At 56.6% G+C, this 23,139-nt stretch overlaps 1 protein-coding gene across 1 annotated transcript in view; it reads right to left on the bottom strand.

Annotated features, from left to right (window-relative positions):
* The window catches only part of TMEM132B (transmembrane protein 132B), a 166,162-nt gene that overhangs the window by 119,657 nt on the left and 23,366 nt on the right, over nt 1–23,139 (bottom strand). Inside the window, exon 2 of the mRNA XM_054695431.1 lies at nt 1,975–2,120. The gene's annotated coding sequence lies outside the window, so the exon portion shown is untranslated. The remainder of the gene's footprint in view (nt 1–1,974; nt 2,121–23,139) is intronic.

The raw sequence follows: 23,139 nt of genomic DNA, 5'->3' as shown, positions 1-23,139 counted from the left end.
GTTTCCAACGTGCTGTCGCTGTACAGTGTCGTGGGCCTCTCTGTGCGCCACCCTTTTCCACACTTGAGATTATTTGCTTTGGTTAGCGCTCCCACAGCAGGATGACGGGTCAAGCCGCATGCGTCTCAGCTGTTCCTGCCTTGCCTTGTCCACAGCGACGCAAGCGCACCTGTGCCGGCCACTGGCTGCGTAGGAGGCCGCCCCGGAAGGAGTGGCGGAGGCCTGGCTGGGAGCTTGGAGCAGCGGGGCCAACTCTGAGTGGACTTGCTTCACCAGAGGCTCTTCTGTTCACATCTGACGCTTGGTCTTGGGGGGCCGACAGCCTGGGCTCAGCTGTCAATCCTAGAGCCCCCGTGTGGCCTCCCCATGGCTTGGTGACTGGGCTGAGAAGTCTCCCAAGAGAGAATGTTCACGAGAACTAGGCGGCTCGACCTTTAAGGGCCGCGTCTCAGCAGTCACCTGGCGTTTCTTCCAGTGACGGGTGGAAGCAGCCAGCAGGAGGGGACACACGCCACCTCTCTTGGGAGAGGAGTGTCCAAAACATGGCCTAGTTTTTCAGTTTTTCACGGGAAGGATCCCTGCCCGTGAGCCGGCGCAGAGTGACGGCCCTGTCGTGAGAGGAACAGATCCACCAAGGGAAACCTGCACTTCTCCATCTTGAGGGAGGATGAGGGGACAAGGATCCTGATGGATTTGTCCCCCAAAATCGTACCTCACCACTGTTACTTTCTCTCATGCCTTCAATGAGTGAGTTATGTGTCCACAAGAAGGCCCCGCAGGCCCAGACAGAGGCCACCACACAGAGCTCCCCAGTTTGCCAAAGAACTGAGCCCATCCCCCTGCTGGAAGGGCTCCAGCTTCATCCTCGCATGGCCCATCGCCTCCTCCCAAACACTCGCTAACAATCCTGAAGTCCCCTTTGGCTTGGCTAACATATGCCCAACTCCAGCCAATCAACCCTGCCCAAATGTCTGGCCACAGTAATAATTCAGAGGCAAGTGTGTGATACCCCAAAAACCCAGTGAGAGTCAACTTCTCACTTATGCTGGAATGGAAAAAGAGTCGCTCTCTTGCCATCGCCAACACTAAGACTGGCATGGACCTAGATTGCCACAATTTGGCCTTGAAAGGGCAGGGCCTCCCTGGTGGCGCAAGGGGTGAAGACACAACCTATGCAGCTGTCCGCAGCCTCTGCAGTGCAAGTTCGATCCCCGGCCAGTCAGAGGGCAACCCTCATGGCGCAGCAGACCTCTCCTGACTCGCCCACTGCTCCCCTCAGCAGTGTCTTCGGTCCATCTGCCTGTTCTGTTCCCTGCTCTGTCTCTGGTAAATTCTCTCACCCCCCCACACCTCTAGTCTGTACCCCAGTTCTTGTATGCATAAATAAATAAATATTTTTAAAGGAAAGGAAAGGAAAAGGAGGGAGGGAGGGAGGCCAGCTGACCAGCCAAAGAAAGAGGCCAACAGGGAGCTAAGGATTGGAAAGGAACCAAATCCTGATGACCTCGCTTGAGCCCCTGGATCCAGCCACTCCTGAAGTTGTTCCTTCCAGATACACATTTTTCTGAGCCCATCTTCTTTCCTTAAAAGCTGGCTTTGGGAGGAGTCTCTGTCATTGAAAACAAAGGATTCCCAGCCACTGCTCTGAGTGTCTCATCACATCATCACGGTCCTTCCATTGACCTTGCTCTTACAACCAGCAACAGCCAATACAGTGAAAAAGAAAAATCAGATCTCCCCTGGCTACAGTTCCAAAGCAAGAGAAAAGGGAAACATTTCACATTTGTTCCAGCTCATAAAACCTTTCAAGCGAACACCTAACATCTCCCCCCACCACCCATGTGTCACAGAAATTTAAAAAATAAAATAGAGAATAAAATTGTTTCTAAGCAACAAATTTTATACATAATGGGGGGGGGATTAGAAGATCTAATCTAGTTAGAAACTATTTCCATTTCCTCCCAAAGTTGCTACCTGCATGGAAATGCCGCAGGAGAATGTAACAAAGGTTGAGCTATTTTCATTCCTCTCTGATGTGCTGGTAATAGACGCACCCTGGGAAGACTTGACAGGGATGCCCAGCCTGGGCCCACCAGTACCACTGCTCTGGGAAACCATACCTGTTTAAAAAAAAAAAAAAACAAAGAGCTTTGGACACTGTAGCATTTTCTATCACTGTTTACAAATGGCCGCAAATGTAGCAACTTAAAACCAAGTAGATTTTAATGGGGAGAGACTCAGTGGGAAGATAAACACGTTCTCGGGATGGATGGTGATGGCGGTAGATGCGAATGGACTTAATGCGACTGAATGGTCCACTTAAAAATGTTCAATTTAACCACAGTCAAAAAAAAGAAAAAAGCGCAGAAGTGCCAGCGTGGGGTGAGTGTCCAGGTTTTCAGGAGGATGGAAGCAACGTCAGCGGAGTTGTGTGCTTATTAACTGGAGCTCAGGGCCTCCTGCAAGCTCGTTCAGCCTATTGGCAAAGTCCAGTTCCCTGTGACCATCGGCCGGGCTGCTCTCAGCCCTTCAAGCTCAACTGCGTCCTGCGCTTCAGGCTCCCGCATCAGAAGATGGAGCCAGAGACGGAGAATCTCCCTTGTGGCAAACCAGGCGGTAACTCTGCATCTCCAATTTCTCAGTCTCTGAAGCACCAGACCCTGACTGAAAGGGCTCTCCGCAAGGCCAGGCCCACCGGGATACTGTCCTCTCTCCAGGTCTGCCAAGCATCAAACACAACCCTCTGGGGAGCAGCACCCTTCGCCGTCACCGTCCCGGGTGCCACACAGGGCACGCGCATCACAGAGCGGGGACACTGGAGGCCATCCTCTGTCAACCACACCTGCCCTGAAGCCCGGCACTCTGCTCCTAGGTACACCCTCCGGAGAAACCCCTGCCACCTGTATGTAAGACGACGGATGCGAACATCCACTGCAGAAAGCGGCATGAAGCCTAAATGCCCTTCAGCAGGACAGGTGAGTAATACGGTGTGACAGGCAGCCACGTGTCGATCAATGACATTTTAGTCAAGAAGGGACACGCAGACAAGGGTGATCCCACAGGCTCCACCACCCGACCTAGGCACATCGTAGGCTGGACCACCTGGATATATGAAACTACACTCTGTGGCCTTTGTACGATGGCGAGGTCACCTAAGGCGGCGTTTCTCAGCACCCATCCCTGTTGCTCAGCAGCACGTGATGATACACTGGAATACTACGCAGCAGTGGAAAAACCCACAGTAATGTGCATGGATGAATCCCGCAAACATAGCAGGCAAGACACATTCAGAGGATGTGTGTAGGTGCGTGTAGTGAGATGCTATTTATATCATTTGTAAACATGCACAATGCTTTCGGTAGTTCATGGTCACAGGCACGGAGAGCAAATTTAAGAACGCATGCTAAAGTCAGATGGCAAATTCCCTTGGGGAAGGAGAAATAAATGCAACCTGAAAGGAGTATAGAAAAGCATCAATTGTGACTGTCCTGTTTCACTTCTCCTGTTGGGCAGTGGACACAGGGTGTTCATTAAAATATTCTCTGTCGCTCCTTGTGTGCCTGGAATATTTCATCATTTTCAAGATAGCAAGGCTTCAAGAATCAGTAAGAACAGAAAGCTGAAACTGAAACTGCAGAATTGCCTGCTGCTCAGAAGCTGGGGTGACTCTGATACATAACGAGCTACTTGAATGAATTACGGCCCAATGCCAGCCAAGATTCGGGGAGGCTTTCATCTCGTTCCAGTTTGGGGTTTTAAAACACATCAGCTTTGTGGATTCTAACGAAGAAACAATCACCAACTAGAAAAACAGACATGGCTTACGCAGGCCTCCTCTTACTGTAGGGGAGATCTTTGATTTAATGGGGACATAGAGCATGATGGATTATAACTGGGGAGCAAAGAGCACCCAGATATGTCAACAACACAACTAGGGAATAAATTCTCCAAGATTCTAGGGGATTTTTCCAAGGTGACAGCAGCTGAGGCTGCTGTGACTAGGAGTCCTGCTCGCAGGAGGGTTCTGATCGGTTCCAGGTCACGTGTGCACTGCGTGGCCTCAGCTGAGTGCCTCAACCTCTCTGTGCCTCGGCTCTCTGCACAAAGAGAGTGATGGCAGCCCCTGCTTCTCAGGCCTGCTGTGAGGACTGAAGGCCTTCCCTGTGTGCAGCACCCAGGCCAGAGCCCGGTAGGTGGCAGGCAGGTGCTGTTACCTGCCTGAGCTGCTGTTGAATGGTCTGGTCCGAGCACCAGCTGAGGGCACCCAGGCCAGCGCTATTCTCTCTGGTTCAGACGGCGGCTCCTCACTTCACGCTGACAGGGCCCAAGCCAAGCCATATACCCTCTCTGAGCCTCAGTTTACCCTGAAAAAATGGAGGTCAGGATAACAGCAGACAGGATGGTGAGGATTAAACTGATTAATATAAGTAAAGTCGCACAATCCCGGGCCACAGCTTTGGGGAGACCTTCTGCTACCCTTGTTTCCCCCAAGAAGAGGGTCATGCTGTTACGTGCTTGTTTCAGGCTTCTGAGTGAATAAAGGCAGCAACATGAACACCTCGGCCACGGAGCAGAGATCAGGACACTTGGCCAGGACGGGAAAAGCCAAGACTGCTGAGCCGGGGGGTATCACCCACAGAACTTTCCAGACCAAACCAGACAGAGCTGGGACACAGTCTCTCTGGGCCCAGCAATGTGCCGATCACCTCTGAACCCGGAGCCTCAGCACGCTCAGCGCTCAGCACCGCCAACCCCAAGGTACAGTGAGTGGCCCTTTCCCTCCTCCCATGGACTCTGAATGCACCCCGCCCCCTAAACTGGGGTCCACCCACCCACCAAGGCGGGCGATTTCCCCAGACACGCCGGGCAACGCCAGGGGACTCGGTCGCCGCCAGCAGGGCTGGGGGGGGGGGGGTATCCGGGAGTGCCGCAGAACTGCCTCGGTCGCCAGACCCAGGACGGCCGGCGGCACAGACGGCCCCGCTGCTGGGAGCCCGGGCGCAGCACTGCAGGCCGAGCCCTGACGTGCAGGCCAAGGGTCCCGACAGCACAGCCCGCACCGGCAAACACGCAGCTGCCGGCCTCGGGGGACCAGCGCCAGGGAGAGAAAGAACACGTGGCCCTCCAGGGGAGCCCGCGGCGCCTTACAGGAGAAAGGGGTCTCTGTGCTGAGACAAGGGGCGCTAAAAGGTATCGAATACTATGAAAAGGCGGGCGGCGTGGCAGTACGATCACGAGTGGTTTTTAGACGCATGTATTCTAGTTCTCACATGCTTTTTTTTTCTTCTGGAAAACCCCCCCGAAAGTGTAAAGTAGCTACTTTGGATGGAGATTATGTGGGGGCAGGAGAGTCGGGGAGTGGCTTAAACTTTTCATTTTGGTATCACTCTGTTGTTTGCATTTTTCATCCCTCTGTGATATTCCTTGCATTTTCTGTTTAAATGTCAAAACAGGAAAAACGGATCTCTTGGGCTTATCCGGGCAGGGAGATCAGGGCCCTCTTTGGTTTCCCTCTGAGAATCCATGTACCTGTGCTTTAAAAGGCTAGAAAATGGTACATTTAAAATGGTGACGCAGGCGCTAGATAATGACCTGACTAAAACGACGCTGAGGGCGCTGTGGTGGACAGAATGCGGCCCTCCGGGACACGGCCCCTCCTGCAGCACAGGGGGCTGCGGCGGAACCACAGGAAGGATTCTGAGTGAGGAGATGATCCCAGCAGGCTGAGGATCCCCTTCCCCAGGGTCCTTGCGGGGGAAGGGGGAGGACATAAAACTGAACCGTCTGGCACATTTGGGGAACGTCGGCTTGTGAGGACCAGACCTGGGCATGTTTTCTTCCTCGCTGTGTCCCCAGCACCAAGGACATCTGGCACATTGGAGCTGTGCAAGTGATGCTGTTAAACACAACGCTAATAAGGTTTCCTATTCCGGAGAAGGGAAGGGAAGGGCAGGGCAGAGGAGGGGAGACAGCCAACAGAACCAAAACAGGACTGAGAGAGTATTCCAAATGACTCAGCCGACACACCTGGATACAGCCGCACCTGAACGCCAACCTCTCTGGATGTTCACCACATGGGCCAACAAATTATAGATTACTCTCCACACACAGAAAAGAAGCGTGTGCCAGGACCTGGCAGCATCGCTTGTGACAGCTGAAATCCACCACAGAGGCCATCCGATGCCCCATCAGTCGGGAACTGGCCAAATAAATGGCGGCCTGGCTGCTCAACCACACGCAGCCCCTTCAACGGGAAGAAGGCGGCACCTCTCCGCGGGCCCATAAGGAACTCTCTCGAGGGCTAAAATGAAGGTTTAAGAGAAGTGCAGAGCTCTGCCTGCTCCTGGCCGGGGGTGGGGGCTCACTGGCTGTCGCGTGGAGGACACGATCTTTGTGCTGCTGCTTCACCCCCGTGCCTACCGCGGAGCCTGGCACACAGCAAATGCTCAGCTGCTGCTGAACAGGCGGCCGAAGCCACAAGCGAGTGTCTGAGCACAGATGCGTAGGAGGATGCAGGATCGCAGCGCCGGCTGCACTGGCTGCTCCAGGGAGAGGCGGGGGGCGCAGGGGGTGGGAGGGGTGAGACCTAACTTTCAACACAAACCCTCTGGACGTCGCGCATGGGCCTGCACATCTATTCAGAAAAATTAAATAGGAAGACACAGTGTCACCTACTGGCAGAAGGAACACGTTCCTGACTCCCCTAGAAATCCGTGTCCCCCAGGGAACAGGGCCCAGCCCAGCTGCTCTCCGTGCTGCATCCTGGGGGAGGCGGGTCCAGGAGGGAATCCACAGGCACACGCGCCAGTTCAAGGACAGCGGCGGCTACTGAGTCACTTGGAGGTTTTGGGGATTCCACTCCCCCCGCCCCACCAGGCCTCAGTTTCCTTGGTGCAAAGGAGAGAAATGGAGAGTGATCTCCCCTAAACGGCTGCCTCCCTGCAGGAGGGGCGGCTGGCGGCCGGGAGCCACTCAGAGGCCCAGTTACTGCCCTCGACGTATTGGCTCACGCCCTTCCTTAGGCACGTACACCCTGGGCATGGCCCTATGGAGGCGCCGTCATGGAGAGCGGCGCCCTCGGTGATCACGCGTCTCCCAGGCCAGATCACCCACCCGCGGCGTCACCCTGCTTTTCTCACCAGGGGCCTTTGTCACGGCCAGTGGAGCCTCTCCCGAGACATGGGCGCGGCCCACGCGGAACAGCAGACACGCCCGCTGGCTCCCGGCTTCTCACTTAATTTTCATGAGTTGGAAATATCCTTCCGGAACAGAATACATATTCAACATGTTGAAATAAATCCCCATTCTGACTGCGGAAGCTCAGAAACTTGGCTGGAACGGGATAAGGAGGTTTCGCCACTAAAATAGCACCTGCGTGGAGAAGACCGAACCCGGACGGCTGCAGGACCACAGAACAGGGCGACCCGGGGACGCTGCGCCTTCCAGCAGGGCTGGCGAGGGCCCTGGCGCCCAACAGGGGCCCATTCAGCCAGCAGAACTGACTCGAGGTTGCCTGAGGACGCAGGTGCTGCCCAAAGTGGGGGTGCCGCTGCCCGTGGGTCTTTGCCTCCACGCGGGGCAGGTGCCCCATCACTGCCAGAGACCAGCCTGGGGGGAGACGACCACACGACCACGTGCCCAGGGCTCATGTTATCAGGAGGGATCCGGGCACAGAGAGGTCAAGGGGCGCAACTGCTGAGGCCGCACGGTCTCGCGCGCAGTGCCAGGGCCGGCTCTGACCCCCTCGCACACTCTGCCATACAGTCACTCAACAGCATTCCCTGCCCGGGCCCAGGGGCACGGAGGCAGCAGGCAGTGGAGGCCAGGGAAAGGACCCCAGCGCCCCACGAGAGGCTGTGAGAGGCCATGGAGCCGCAGCACTAGGGACGCCCTTGGGCGCCGGAACGGACAAGCCAGGAGGGAGGTGAGAGAAGCTTCCCTGTGGCAGGGTCTGGGCTGTCCTTGAGGGACAGGACAAGTGTGGGTGAGCCCAGGATGGAGGGGAGGCGGGACACAGCATGGGGGGCAGGGAAGGCGGGCGGGAGGGGCTGAGGCCAGCGGAGGCTGTGTGGGAGCTGGGCAGAAACAAGGCGGGGGGCGGGGGGGGGGGAGACAGACGAAACGAGGGCGGCCAGCGCTGGACACACGGCGCCACCTGCCCTGCCCGTGACGGACACCGCCGGCGCCGGCTCACTGAGCTTCGGGACCCTTCTAGACACAGGCCCGGGACACCACCAAGGATCCTGAGGGCGCGAGTGAGCTGGCACCTGCTGGCCGCCGTCTGGGGAGAAGCCGGCTCCGGCCACGCGGGGCCACGCTCGCCACCCGCTGCCGGCGGCGCGTTCCGTCTGGACAAGGAAGGCCCCGAGCAGACAGACAGACAGAAAAGGGGCCTGACTGACCCCAGCAGGCTCGAGACCGCGCAGCCCGGCCCGGCCCATCGCGGCCGCGGCCTCGGCCTCCTTCCTTTCCCAGAGTCTGGATTTTGATTCCTTGGGGAAACGCGGCAACGCTCCTGCAAGCCCACGCTCGGCCCGGACCCCAGGCCACTACGGGGCGCCTGCTCCCGGCCCCCGCCGGCCTGCCCTGGGGCCCCTCCCTCCCACACTCACATTTGTTTATTTCCGAGCACCCCTCAAGCACCCCCCTTCTCCCAGGTGCCGGCTGGCCTCCTGGGGGACTCAGCCAGCGCCCCCATCAGAGGGGCGTGTGGGCATCCAGGAAGGGCTGGGGGTCCCGCTGGGGCGCTTTCTCTCCCCTCGCCACCCCCAGGCCAACGCCCAGGTTCATTGTGGCGATAATGCCTCATGTTCCTGCGGGAGGACTGGCGCGCTCTAATTGAACTGTTGTCATGGAAATCACTCTCATTTGCTCTGAAAGGACTTAACTACCAGGCCCCCTGTTTTCTCACTTCTGCCTCCGATAATAACCAGGTCCCTCCCAGCCCTCGGCTCTCCGCTCCCGAGCAGCCTGCCCCAACCCTGGGGCTGCTACCTTCACCCTCACCCCACCGTCAGGGCAGAAAGGCCCCTCTCCGCTTCCGCCTGCAGTCCGGTCGGCCGGCGCTCACATCTGCTGCCACGAAAAGATATTCTTGATTGACAGTTAAGTTTTTGAAATTAAAAATCAATTCTTTTCCCTCATTTAAAAATAAGAACTTCTACGAAAGTGGATTTCTTGACTCTGTAGCATAGGGCTCAACAAACTCCCTCTGTGAAGTGCTACATGTTTAGTATGTTCTACCTTGCAGGCCCAACGGTCTCTGTTGAGCTACTTAACTGCTGGCAAAATGGGATGACAACGACAGCAACAGACAGGCGTGGCGATTTGTTTATCGAAACAGATAAATTTTGACAGACGGGCTACTGTTTGCCATCCCCCGCAACAGAAACACAAAGTCAGAGATCGGTCCTTTCTCCACCCTTCCATCCCAGAGCTGTGGTGCAAGTGGGGCCAAAAGTCAGATACCCAGAGGGTTCCTTGTGAGACAACTGGGAAAGGCAGGTAGGTTGTAAGACAGCTGGGAGCGGTGGGGAGTGGGTAATATAAACAGAAGAGGTCCACATGACTTCCTGCTGAGAATATTGATCCGGTATGGACAGATCTGATTTTTCTAGAGATGTCAAATATCCCAATTTTTTGTGAAACCTCTATTTTTTTGGGTTTTTTTTAAAGATAAATCTTTTTTTTTTTTAATTTATTTTATTTATACAAGCACTGGGTACAGTGAGAAGCGCGGGAGGGTGAGAGAATTCACCAGAGCCAGAGCGGGGAGCAGAGCAGGCAGAAGGACCGAAGGACACTGCTGAGGGGAGCAGCGGGCGGCAGGAGAGGTCTGCGCGCCATGTGGGACCCTCGCCGGTGGCCGGGGAGCAGCCGGGGATTGAACCGGCGCTGCAGAGGCTGCGGGCAGCTTCGCAACCCAGCGCTCAACCACTGCGCCACCGGGGAGGCCCAAAACCTCTATTTTTGAATGCTAGCCAGGAGTCCAATTTTTTATTAAAAAAAAAAAAAAAACTACTTGCAGCCATAAAAAATGACCACAACCTCTTGTCTTAAGACAATAGGAATTTTTTGTTCTCTGTTCTGGAGTCTGGAATCTAAAGTCAAGGTGTTGGCAAGTCGAAGCTCCCCCTGAGGGCTCTGGGGAGGTCTGTCCACGCCATTCTCTTCCTCCCTGGAGCTGGCATCCTCGGCTGGAGACACACCACTCCCTCTCTGGCTCCGGCTTCACCTGCCATCTCCTGTTCTCTCCTCCTAGACGTACCCAGGAACAGGCCACCCCGCAAGGCCTGTTTTGTAACTCAACTGCATCCACAAAAGCTCTATTTCCCAACAGCGCCACGCTCGCGGCTAACGTGCAACATCCACAAAGCCAGCTCGGGGTCCCGTTCACAGCCCTGCGTTAAGTCTGATGCAGCAAGCCATTTATCCCAAGTCATACCGGAGGTGAACTGCCAGGAAAGCCCCACCCTGCCTCAAGGCCTCCACCCTACTCCTACCAGCCCGCCGCCTGCCCCCTCGCCCCCACCCCTGCTGTGGGTTCTCTGCTCCAGATTGAAACATCAGGCCGCCTTCCAGAAGACAGCTTCCTGGCCCTGACAGTCGTAAAGCCCTGCTGGCAGGGGAGATGCCAGCGCTTCTGTTTACTTGACTGACAGCAGTGCCTAGGGGCAGGTCAAGGCCAAGGCCAGCACTGCCTAGGAGACAGGCAGCTCCCAAAGGCAGGAGGGCAGCACACCCATGCAAACACTCTGTCAAGGCTCCCCACTGAGAATGAACATCTCATTCCCAATCCCAGCCAGCCAGCGGCCTTGGCTAGCCCCCCCAGCCCCCACACAGCCTCGGAGCCTCCCAGACGCTGGCACAGCACCGCCAGCTCATCTTTGGAACAGAGTCTGGATGGACAGTTCACTCCACCTGATGGCTCTGTTCTAATTAGCCAAATGTCCAGAATGACTGTGTGCAGTTCCGGCCACAGGGAACAGACCCACAGCCTGATCCAAACCGCTGAAAAATGTCAAAAAACATACCTCAGCGGTGACAGCTGTGCCACCAGCTGGCGTCGCCTGACCCCGGCGAGGTCAGGACAGAAGCCAGCTCTCACGGTTCTCAGGCCAGGGTTTGGTCTGTTTTCCTTTGTTTTTTATTCAAATGTCCAGCAGCTGCAAACTATGCCTTCAAATAAAAGAATGAGTATATAAAAGTCAACGCCAGCACCAACTGCTCACTTCATTTTCGATGCATTCATAGCGAGACCCCCTGGATACTGACAGGACAGCTCTGCTTTTCATTAATATTTGCCTTTGAAAGGATTTCCTAGCCGAAGGTTTCCAAGGGTGCAACAGGACAGAATTCCAACCATCCACAAAGTTAGGAAGGCAGGACACTGTTAACTTACCAATGCAGAGTCCAGTTGACCACTGGTTCAACTCCTGCACATCCCTCAAAACCCACATCACAGTAACCTTCCCTCTGGCAAAGAAAGTCTTTAATAATGTTTCTTCCTCCTGCCTAAAGTCACATCACATTGCTCTCTTTCATCCCTTTCATTTCTCCTGGAAAGCGTGTCCCTGACAAGGGTGAGGAGTTCAGTTTATCTCTGAGGAAGCTGCCATTATCATCAGGCCTGAGCAGCCCAAACTGAGTGCTCAACATTTTCTGGAAGAATGAGCCTGGACAAAATGCTGTGTTAGTCCCTAAGGGAAAACACAAGGACAAGGAAACGTAAGATGACGTCAAGGTCAGGAAGCAAGAGCCAGTAGAGCACAATTAAACAGCCTGAAGCACATGGAAGGGTGAGCTACACGAGCTGAGCGAGCTGGGCCAGGGAAGGGCAGAAGGTGCTGCTAGCGGCAGGGATGTGAGGTGTGGGCGGGCACTTTGGGGCGCGTGCAAGCTCCAGCTGGGACAGCGTGGTCAGCTGAGGCATGGGAGGGCCTTCAGGTTTCCGCTGTGAGGCTCAGAACCAGACACTGGGATATTCTACTGTTTGGTCTGTGTCCCTGTTCCTGGCAGAGTCCCTTGGAATCCCAAGTGACGGGTGTGAGGTGGCTGGAGAGTCCCTCAAGGCCTGGGGCAAACCCCTTTCGGCCACATGGATGAGGCAAATTTTGGAAAACCCCTTTATCACCGGGCGGGGTGCGTTGCCATGGGAACCACCCCTGTGATGAATTCCCATCAGGGAGCCGGGCTCAGCCCACCCGCTGCCCAGGAGGCAGGAGGCTGGAGGCAAAATGAATCACCCACGGCCACGGCTCCACAGCCCCGCCTGTGTAGCGAGGGTGCCACAGAAACCCAAGAGGATGCTGTCCAGGGGTTCCCAGCTTAGTGGGTGAACTGGTGGGGGTGGGGGGGTGCCCCGTGTCCCCTCCACACTCCTTGCCCCCCACATCTCCTCCATCTGGATTTCCCTGAGCAATCACCTCTTACAATCCACTGTATTCTGGGAAGAAGACTCTTCCCAAGTTCTGTGAGCCGCCGTAACAGATCAGGCCCCAGGAAAGGGCCGTGGGGACCACCGCTTGCAGGCGCGCAGGTGACAACCTGGGCTTGGCTTCGGCCCAACTGCAGGACGCCCTGCTGAGAATCCCTGGCAGGAATAGGCCCCACCCCTGGGCATCAGACGTCCAGTCCAGGAGGCAGGGGAGAGCCGAAAAGGACCTCCACTTCCAGCATCCCGCGGGGCCACCCCGTCCTCACACAGCTCAGCTGGACAAGTAAGGCAGGTGCGGCTGCAAAGAGCAACGCCGTGGGTGAACGACATCTGCGCGCCTCCTGCTTGCAAAAAAGCCGACCTCCCCACACGAGCCCCGGCGCCGCCGGCCTGGGCAGCACCGAGATCTAAATGTGCCACGAAATAGCACGTCGCCCCCACAGGACTGGTAAAAACTGCAGTCTGCAATCCGTGTCGGCAAGGACGCAAAGCAACCAGGCCCCTCCACACAGCCGCTGCGGGTGGTAGCTGGGACGACCGCCTGAGGGGACGGTGCCCTCGACTCGGCACCTGGGGCCGAGTCAGGACACACGCGTGTCAGGACACACGCGGGACCAAGGGCCTGCCCCCAAGGCCCCATCACCAGCGCGAAGAAGCGACAACAATCGGGGGAGAGGGAGCGAGATTGGGGAGGGGGGCAGGTGGGACTTAAAGCCGACCTACCGTTTATCACCCAGCCCCGAGCATCCTTCCAGGAGAGAGAACAGGCGTTGGGAAGGCTCCCCCGAGACGGCCAGAGGGAGCCAGGGCTGCCCGGAAAAGGAAGATGTCTGGAGTTACCCCTCTCCGCGGCTCCGCTTCCCACGCCCTCGGGTACAGGGTCAAGCCGCGGACCCACCGGTTCCCAACAATGGGCCATTTCAAGAGCGAGCAACAACTTGCACGTCGCCCTTATTCCGGTTATGACTCTTGTATTTCACCAGCAGTTACTGGCGTTCCTCTCCTCCTGGGCCCAGTTTCTACATCTCATCACAGGTACGCAGGCACGGGAGACAGTGTGGACAAGATTGAGCACTCCCCTGGATTTCGGGCACCCACTGGGGGCCTCAGACGGCGCCCCCGGGGATAAGGGGCGAGGCCAGACTGTGGCTCATGGTACAGCTGTATTTTTATGTGTTCAACCCCGAACATGTATGGAGGGGGACACCTTCCAGAATGTTCTGTGCAGAGAGCGGCTTCCGGATGAGATGGCGGGCAGCCCTCCAGACCCTCGTCGTCTGGCTGCATCTGAGTGACGAGTGACATTCAGATGCAGACAGATGGGCACTGGCGGCAGGAGCGACCCGGCCACGAGGCCACGCGTCGAGCGGCCCTCCATGTGCGGGGGGAGGGGTTTCCTCCTGCCGCTGGGTCACTTCAAGAGGCACCGGCTCACTTCCGCCTCCGCCTTCAGCTCCTGATCTCCATGGAGACGATTGTGAATCAGCTATCATAAATAAAAATAATCCATGGCGCACGCCCGCGCCACATGCCACTTGGATGTGGTGCCGACTTGGTTTTATTATTTTTGCTGCTCCCAGAACTCACGGGAGCTCAAGGAGCAGGAGACGCCTCCAAAGAGTAAGGGCTCCTGGTGCCCCTGAGCCCAGGCCGGCCGGGCCTGCCTCTCCCTCGCCCCCGTGACAAAGGGAGGCCTTCCCCTCAAAGGAAAACCCCACGAGGGGCTGGGGAGTCCTGCCCACTGGGGCGGTCTGCCGTGCAGTCAGCTACTTGTGTCCCCACACTAGCCCCCAAAACTACCCAATGATACTCCCCGCCAATGCACCAGGCCCCCCCCCCCCTGGCTCTGCATTCAAAGCCCTCCAGCCTCCCCAGCCCCCATGGCGGGGGACGACCATTTGCCAAAGCGTTTTCACAACCAGGGACCCCACTAAGTCGCTCCCCCCTTGACTTCCCACACAGCCTCTCCCAGAGAGGAGCCCAGCGCTGGGCTCTCCACCCCGGTCTGGGAACATGCAAGCCTCGGCGAGCAGCGGCCTCCAGCAGGGCCTACGACCGTCCCGAGGATGGTCCCTGAGGCCGCCGTCCACGAGGGCAGGCGATGCGGCTTCCACTTGGGTTCGTGATGGAGACGGCTTCAGACTAAAACCAGCGAGTCCATTTCAAATTGCATATTAAACACCAGCCCAGGAATACTCCAGATGCGGCACGCCCCCCAAAAAAATCATGAAGGTATGTCAAAGCTCAAAGTTTGGGAAACACGGCCTCCTCGTTGTACCCTCTAATCCTCCCCATCTGTCCAGACGCTGGCTGTGCACGTAGCAGGCTCGCAGGTTACGACTGTCAAAAGCACACCTAGAGAAAGACCAAGCCGGCAGTCGGCGCGCAGAAGCCAAGCACGGCTCCGGGCAGGTGGGCCGTTTCCGGGACTCTGACCGATGTTTTAAATTTCACACCAAACCAGTGAACGCTGGGCGCTGCCACGGCCACGGGTCAGGGACGGCAGCGCCCCCGGCACCACCCCTCCACCCAAGGACCGACAGATACGCCAGGGGCCTCCCCACGACTCCGTGCCCTCCGCTCAGAACAGCAAGGCCGGTGCGAGCGCTCCCAGCGCAGCAAGCGTTTTCATAAGTGCGAGGTGAGCACAGCGCTTTCTCAGCCGCCGCGCCGTGACCGTGTCTGCGGCGGGCTGCAGCAAGCCTGGCTGGGAAACAGGCAACCCACAAACACCGGAGCACGGAGCTGCCGCGCCGGCCCCTCTACAGCACGACCACCAGGCCTGGAAACTTAGAGGGTGACGGGAGACAGACTGACTTCCTAACAGTTATGATGACCACTGCTGGGGCAGGTGCGGTAGCTAGAAACAACTTACATTGCCAGTGGGGGTGTCGACAGACAATCCTTTCAAAAATTAATTTGGTAACACAGTGGAAGACCGAAGAATAGTCATACCCTCATCCCAGGAAGGATACTGCTAAGAGCTTATAAGAAATAATCATATGAGGGCCGCCCGGTGGTGCAGTGGTTGAGCGCTGGGTTGCAAAGCTGCCCGCAGCCCCTGCAGCACCGGTTCGATCCCTGGCTGCCCCCTGGCGACTGGAGGAGGGTCCCGCATGGCGCGCAGACCTCTCCTGCCGCCCGCTGCTCCCCTCAGCAGTGTCCTTCCGTCCTTCTGCCTGCGCTGCTCCCTGCTCTGGCTCTGGTGAATTCTCTCACCACCACCACCCCCCCCCCGGGCTTCTGACTGTACCCAGTGCTTGTACAAATAAATAAATAAACAAATCTTTAAAAAAAAAATAATCATATGCAAGGAAACTCATGGTAGCAAAAAATCAGCAACCACTTAACTGCTCAAAATCAGGGGATGCTGCATTTTAAGAGGTTTGTCCTTTTGAATAAAATAGGGGAGCACTGGAATACTATGCAGTCTTCAAAAATCATGCCCGAGGAGTACTGGAAGACATAGGAAAACGCACAAAATCTCCCACAAAGTGAAAAAACACCAAGATGTAAACCTTTCCTTTCAGGGGACTCAGGAGGGTGTGCCGGTGTGTACAAAGGCTGGGAGGGAGTAAATGAATGTGATTTTTCCTGGATGGTTTTTATATTTGTCTGTACTCTCTACATTTTTATTATCCCCACTGACATCTGAGTTGGGAGGAGGAATACACTCTAAGAGTTTCCAGGAGGATGAATAAATTCAGCCTTTAACATTCCTTGACTTTGTTTTCTGGGGGGTTGGGCAGACAATCGTTGATGAACTTCTTTAATAGACAGTGAAGTGCAGCAGAAAGAACTGAAAAGCTCGCCTGGCCAGGCGGCCTGGCTTCCAGCACATCGGAAGCCAGCAGGGGACCGTGTCCTTTGCTCAGGCCAAGTTGCGGGTGACTGACCACTGGCTGAGCTCCCCCGTTCAGGTCCCACGGCAAAGCCACACATGGAGTGCAGTGCTGGCCTCCCAGCCCCGCCCCACCCGCAGCCTAAGTGTCAGCTGGAAACCGCACCCCACGGCGGCGGCAGGGGCCAGGCAGGGACTCTGCACCCTCTCCCCAGGACCCAAGTGCAGCAGGGAAGAAGCTCCCTGGGGCCGGAGCGGTGTTTCCACCCGTCACTCCCACAGAGACTCGCGGAGACCTGCCGTGTGCGGGTCCTGGACACACCGCCACACTCAGGCCAGACGCGGCTCCGCGCCCCGCACGAACACCACTGAGCAAGAACGAGAACGTGTGGGCATCAGGGCCTGGCAGGAGGCCCCGGCGGACCAGATGGGGGCGAGGTGGGGAGAGCGCTCTGGACACGCAGAGAAGGGAGGAGCAGGGGGTTTGGAAGCTTCTGCATGGGGCGTGGCCCTGAGGGGCAGGCAAGGGGGCAGGGGAGACAAGGACTTTGCTTCTCAAAGGAGCAAGTGACATCTGATTCCCGAAAGTCACTCCAGAAGCCTGCGAGGGGCAGGCTGAGCTGGGAGGACGGGTGAGGGCTCTGTCTGTAGAGAGACCCTCAGTGGTGCCCCCATTTCCACCCACTTGTGTGCTGGCTCCTGGAGGACAGAAACCACGCAGGTGAGTGGGGCGTGCGAAGTACGGGGCCTGGGTCTCAGCAGGGGTCTTACAGTGGCCCGGGCTCTAGTGCACGGCCTTCCACCCCATTCTGGCCACTCGGCTGCGCTCCAGGTCACTGGGATCGGCAGGTTTGGACAAAGACCATGATCCAGAGTCCACCGTTTGTTCTCCAGAGGTCTTTCCACAACAACCAAGTGCCCTGCTTACTTGCTGGGTCCATGGCCACCTTGAATAAAAACTACATTTCCCAGGCTCCTTTGCAGCTGAGCCAGGCCCTAGAATGTCCGGTCTCACAGCCTCTGGCCCACCTTTTCGCCCTGCCTGTTGCAGCCACGCAACGCACACAGGCCCCTCCGTAGGGGCAGGCCCCTCGCTTTCTGCCCGGAGAGGCTGGCCAGCCACTCTCCACAAGTGCAGGACAGCAAGGTCAAGGGAACTGGGCAAACAGGAAACCCGTGGGGCCTGGCACCCGTGGGTCAGGGCATCCATCCAGGGGATCTCAAGCAAACCACCCCTTCGCGTCCTCTGGCTACCCCTGCAGCAAGCCCCACGGCACTGGCCCCAGCTGACCACCACAGTTACCAGCTCTACAGATTTGAGTTGGGTTTTGCCTCCTTCCCAGCTTCCTCTCCCTACTCGCCCTGCTCCAGTTCCGACTACTCCCTTCCCAAGACAAATGAAAGCCACACAAGCCCTTCTATCAGGATCTGCTTCTCTTCGGTGAGGGCCGGAGGGAGGGAGGGAGGAAACTAAGTGCTGGTGATGGGACAAGCAGCTTCTTCCACAGCCATCTCACGGGCAAAAGACTGCTTTCCTGCCCTTGACCTCCCCCTTTCCTGGTGCCCGGAACACGAGCAGGATGGCTCGGGCCGGGGAAAGACCCAGGCCTGGTGACGGCGGAGAGCTGCAGCGGACTCGGCGCAGGGGGTGCAGAGCGGAGATGCTGTGCCGGCTCTGGACCCTTATTTATGCCCTTTTCTATGAGAGAGAAAGACACTGCTGTCCAGCGGTTGTTATTTAAGGCCCCGTTACCTGAGGCCAAACCCCTCCGGTCCCGAACGCAGACCGCAGGCGCCATCCATCACGCTGGGCAATCCGAGCGCCCCGGGGAAATTGAAGGTGACAGGGCAATCCCCGACACCCGGATCTCTCATTCTGCTTAAACAAGGAGAAAGTTCTAATTCATCTTGGGTCAGAACACTGTCTATCCTCTCCAGGCTCCCCTGACGAGGGACACAGGGAAGGAGCTAATTGCCATGCTCCAGTCCCCACAGCTCCCAAGGCCGCTCATCTTCGGCAAAAATATCATTTACACGTGTCTGCGAAGGAGTCAGGAAGGCTGCCTGCCTCCCTCCGCAAAGGCCCTCATTTGTCACCCCACTTTCTGCAGGCAAGAAATCATTATTTTTCCTGGCACTGCTAGAGGAAGGTGAAGGGGCAAGGAGACCCTTTGGCTACAGGAATCCCTGCCATGGTCAGGGTGCCCGCCCTCAGGAGCCACCAAGGTCACCCGCTGAGGTGAGGAAGCAAACATGGGGACCCCAGACCCCGCCTGTGAGCGGCACAGGAAGTGCCGCTGCCTCAGGGCGCATCGTGGGGCCCTGAGTCCTGCCGCGGCTTGGCCAAGAACCCAAGAAGCAATGTCAGCGGGTTAGGCCACCTCGCTGGTGAGCCAGGCGGAGTCTTCTGCGTAGTCTCTAAAGGCAGAAGCTGGCAGCGCCGGGAGATCGCCAGGGAAACATAACGTGGTGCTGGGAGGCACAGGAAGGGAGGCCGATCCTGGCTCCACACCGCTGTGTGACTCTTGGGAAACTCTTGCCCTCTCTGAGCCTCGCTTTCCTGTTCTTTCTCACCTCTGTTTTATTTGCTTATTGAGTTGACAAAACAGTTACAGAGTTAAACTTCAAAAGATGCAAGACTCTAGAGTAAAATATCTCCCCACCATGGTCGCCAAGCCACTCCAGTCTCCACATGGGTACTATTTCATGCATCTAAAAGCACAGACAACTTGATTCTTTTTAAATGTAAATCGCTGCACACTGCACCTCTGCTCATCACCTTGTTCTGGAGAAATGTCGAAATGTCTTACGGTTACAGCTCATATATATTCTCAACCTCTTTTAAGACTGTGTATCTTTCTACTGTAGAATGCACCAAAATTATTTAGCCAGCCCCCATTCAGTTGCTTCCAGACTCTTGCTACAGCAGGGCCACAGGGGAGAACCTTATGCCTACGTTAATTTGCACCTGTAGATTCTCTCCGGATGACATGTTCCCAGAAGTGGAACCGATGGTCAAGGAGTATGTGCATTTGTGATTTTGAAAGACAATGTCAAACTACCCTCCAAAGAAAGCGTGCCAGCACTGCTATCACTGGCGTATAAAAACTACATCTCGAGTCCCCATTTATGAAGCTGATAGGTTCTAGGGTATCCCTGAGCCTTCAGTCCAGAGGATAATGTTGTCTCGACTTGGCAGAGTTGGGGCAGAGACCATAAACTGGAAGTCCACATATGCCTTAGGCATAGCACTTTTTAAAATGAGTCAAGAATGAAAAATTAACACTTCCTTTTAATCCCATTTCTGGCTTCTCTTTAAAAATCACTGTTAACTCTAAGCTCAATTTCCTATAGTGCAATAAGCTGCCATGACTGATTAGCAGCCACCCTCCATGCTCAAGAAGCCACAGTCCACACCACTCCCTATTGCTCCCTGATGCAAGTTCCAGTTACTGTTTGTCATCCCACCTGCAGTGCTCTCTCCTTTGAGTAAAGGAATATTCCCTGTGAGCACGTGCCTCCCAGAAGCAGGAGCAAAGGAGAGAGATGCTATGAAGGAAAATAGCCAACGCCCATTTTCTTTCTCCCCCTCTTCTGGAAGCAGAATCCCCCAAGCTTGAGGCTGTGCACAAGGCCACCTGCCATCCCTTCCCGGCCTCCCTGGCCAGCCCTGCCCACGCGACTTAGCCCACGCTGAAATGATGTGCACAACTTCCAGGTCACGTCCCCAGAAGAGGAAATCCCACCTTGACTTCCTGTCTCTTTTCCGCTTCCAACATGTGATGTGCCGTGGGGGTGAGACAACCTCGACCGTGACATTCCGACCTCAGCCTAGGGGCCAGGGACAGAGGAAGAGGTAGAAAACCCCCATCCGAGAACAAGCTTACACTCCCGTCCTCATTAGTGGGCAGGGGCAACCCCCAGCTTGTCAGCATCACTGGCCTTCGCGGGCTCCGTGATTCAGTGGCTGTCCCTGTCCACAGGATAAAGAGAAAGCCTCCTTCTTTGAGGATGGGGGACAGGCCCAAGAGCGGGGTCCCCGTCCCCACAGGCTGTGGGCTGCGAGCTGTCTGTCCCCGTCCAGTCCAGCAACTCCACCTGAGTAGCTCTCGCTGGGCAGCCCGCCCCAAAGTGCCCCTTGACATGTCAGCTTCAAGTTCAACGCCCTCCCTTCAAAACAGTCAGAAAAGGGTGAATTGTTTGATAATTCACGTGGCGGCGACTGATGAGCGTTCACAGGAGGCTTCATTCACCCTAAACCTAAAATAACTCCCAGACATCAAAGACGTTTCCAAGGAGTCACAGAAACACCAGACAGAAAGCTCGGAGTTTTCTGCCCCTGTGGCGTGGAGACGGCCTAGCCCCAAGCCCAACCTTCAGTCCCAACTGAGCCAAAACAAAAACGACTCCCCAGACGACAAGGCGTCGGTGTGGCGGCCTTGGGCGGGCTGGCTTGGGCTGCAGGACTTGCGCGTACTCTAGGCCCTTCTGCATCACTGGAGCTTTCGTCAAGTGCAAGTTACTCGAAACTCTGTTTAAATCACAATTATGCCGTTAAGATAAACTGCCTTTAAAATGACATCGAGGCCCATGGACAGACTGGGTAGACAGGGACAGTCACTCATGGACACGCCACAGCAGGCGTCGGCAAACTTGGCTCCTGACAGTATGTACTTTAGACTTTGCTGGCCTGTGGCCTTCGTGACTATTTGTCTTGCTGTTGCTACAGAGGATGGGAGCCATCCCGGGCTGGCAGCTCCATCTGGCTGCCGGTCACCGTCCCCGGTCTGCAGCACGTGAGCGGGTTCCCTGACCCTCGCGCGCAGGCAGAGAGCTGAGCAGAGCGCCCGAGGCGGGGCCCAGTTATGTCACAACAGGCCGTCTGTGCTCTCCGAAGTCAGGCGGTGGTCACTGGGGCCGAGGGGCTGTGGGGAGGGTAGAGGAGCAGACGGCAGCAGCTTCTGGAGAGCAGGCCACACACAGGTTCCAGGCTGCAAAAGGCACGGCTGTGGCCCCCGCGCGTTTCTGTACACATCACAGACCGACAAGAAGTTTCAGGCCAAAGCTTTTTACAGAGAAGACAGGCATGCGGGCAGGTGCGTGTGCACATGTGCATGCGTGGGGGGGGCAGTGCATGCTCACCAAGGCAACGGCGGGGGGCCCCGCCAGGGCCCACAGTGCTCCTCTCTGGAACGAGGACGTAAGACAACGTTATCCCCTCCCTCTACTCCGCTGCGGTTTCCGCATTTCTACAGTGAGTGCAGGTGGCCTTTACCACCCAGAGGGGTGGGGAATGGAAAATGCATCAGGCCACTTGAAACCTGTTTGGAGAATTAGGTGTGTGTGTTGGCGAGAGGGGAGGGTGTGCTGGGCACGCGGTTAAGGGGTGCTGGCTGCAGGCAGTGTGGCTCTTGGGGTCCCCTGCTCCTGAGACTCCAGCGATGTGAGCTGGGGACAGCCGACAGCCAGCCTCCTGCCCAAGGTCACTTGCTCCCTCTGGCCCCGTCCTGCCCAGCGGAGGCAGCCCTAGACCCACCCAGAGCCCCTGCCCAGGATCAAGCTGGGCCTCCCTGGGCCCTCCCAGCTGCAGCAGCCCCACCACAGCGTCCTGCCCAGCTCCGGTCTCGCAGCGGTAGACAGAATCGCGCCCCCACCAAGCCCACATCCTAATCCCCAGCACTGTGAACGTGCTACTTCGTGGCACTCAAGGGATTTGGGGGATACAGGTTGATTTCAGGGTTTTGAGATGAAGAGACTATTTTGGATGACCCGAGTACCCCGATGTTATACCAAGGGCCCTGTAAGAGGAAGGGGGTGTCAGAGACAGAGGCAACGTGATGGTGGAAGCAGAGGGTGGAGTGTGCGTTCTGCAGGTAGAGGACAGTCCACGGGCCCAGAACTGCAGAAGCCACTGGGAGCTGAAAAAGACAAGGGACAGACCCCCCAGAGCTCCCAGGAGCCACAGCCCTGCTGGCACTCCATCACTTCAGCCCTTAAGACAATTCTGGAGTCTAACCTCCATGCAGTGAGTAAGCTGTGCTGTGTGAAACCCTGCATCCGTGCTAATCTGTTACAGCAGCAATGGGGGAATCACACATGAGTGCTTAGGGGTCCCGAAAGCAGCACCCAGACCCATCTGGGTCAAAGCCACATGGGTGTGACTCTCCAGGTCTGCTACCATCTCCCCATAAACCACTAACACTCACAAATGCCTTTGTTTCACGTCCAGATTATAGATCCCAGGCCAACATCTTGTCCCTGGAGGCTCAGGGAGGGGCCGCCACATCCTTGGTCAGCCCCCATCTGACTTCTGGTTGGAGACTGAGTCTTGGTGCCCGTATCTTAGATGCACCATGGCTTCAAAAGCTGCCAGGATCCATTCCTTCCCTCATTTTTTTTTAAGAAATATTTATCTATGCGCACAAGAACTGGGTACAGGCCAGAGATGCAGGGGGTGAGAGGATTCACCAGAGGCAGAGTGGGGAGCAGAACAGGCAGATCTACCGAAATCCACTGCTGAGGGGAGCAGCGGGCGAGTCAGGAGAGGTCTGCTGTGCCGTGTGGGTTGCTTCCTGGCCGGGGATCGAACTCTCCTTGGCCGAGGATCAAACTCGTGCTGCAGTGGCTGCGGACAGCTTCATAGGCTGTGCCTTAACCCCTGCGCCACCAGGGAGACCCACATTCCTTCATTGTTTCTTGAAACCACCAACTGATTGCCTAGGAAGGATGGGGAGCTGTCCTAGGTGCTGAAGTCGCGAAAGGAAGCATCAGGGAAACCGACACAGTCTGACCCGGAGCAGTGCCAGGTGCCCAGAAAGTGCTTTACAGGCAAGAGGTGTTCACAGATCACAGTGACCGACCT

Source organism: Talpa occidentalis, unplaced genomic scaffold (assembly GCF_014898055.3).
Source record: "Talpa occidentalis isolate TD23 unplaced genomic scaffold, MPIMG_talOcc4v2.1 talOcc4.14, whole genome shotgun sequence".
NCBI lineage: Eukaryota > Metazoa > Chordata > Mammalia > Eulipotyphla > Talpidae > Talpa > Talpa occidentalis.
The sequence above is the reverse complement of the archived record's forward strand: the minus strand, read 5'-3'. Positions and strand labels throughout refer to the sequence as shown.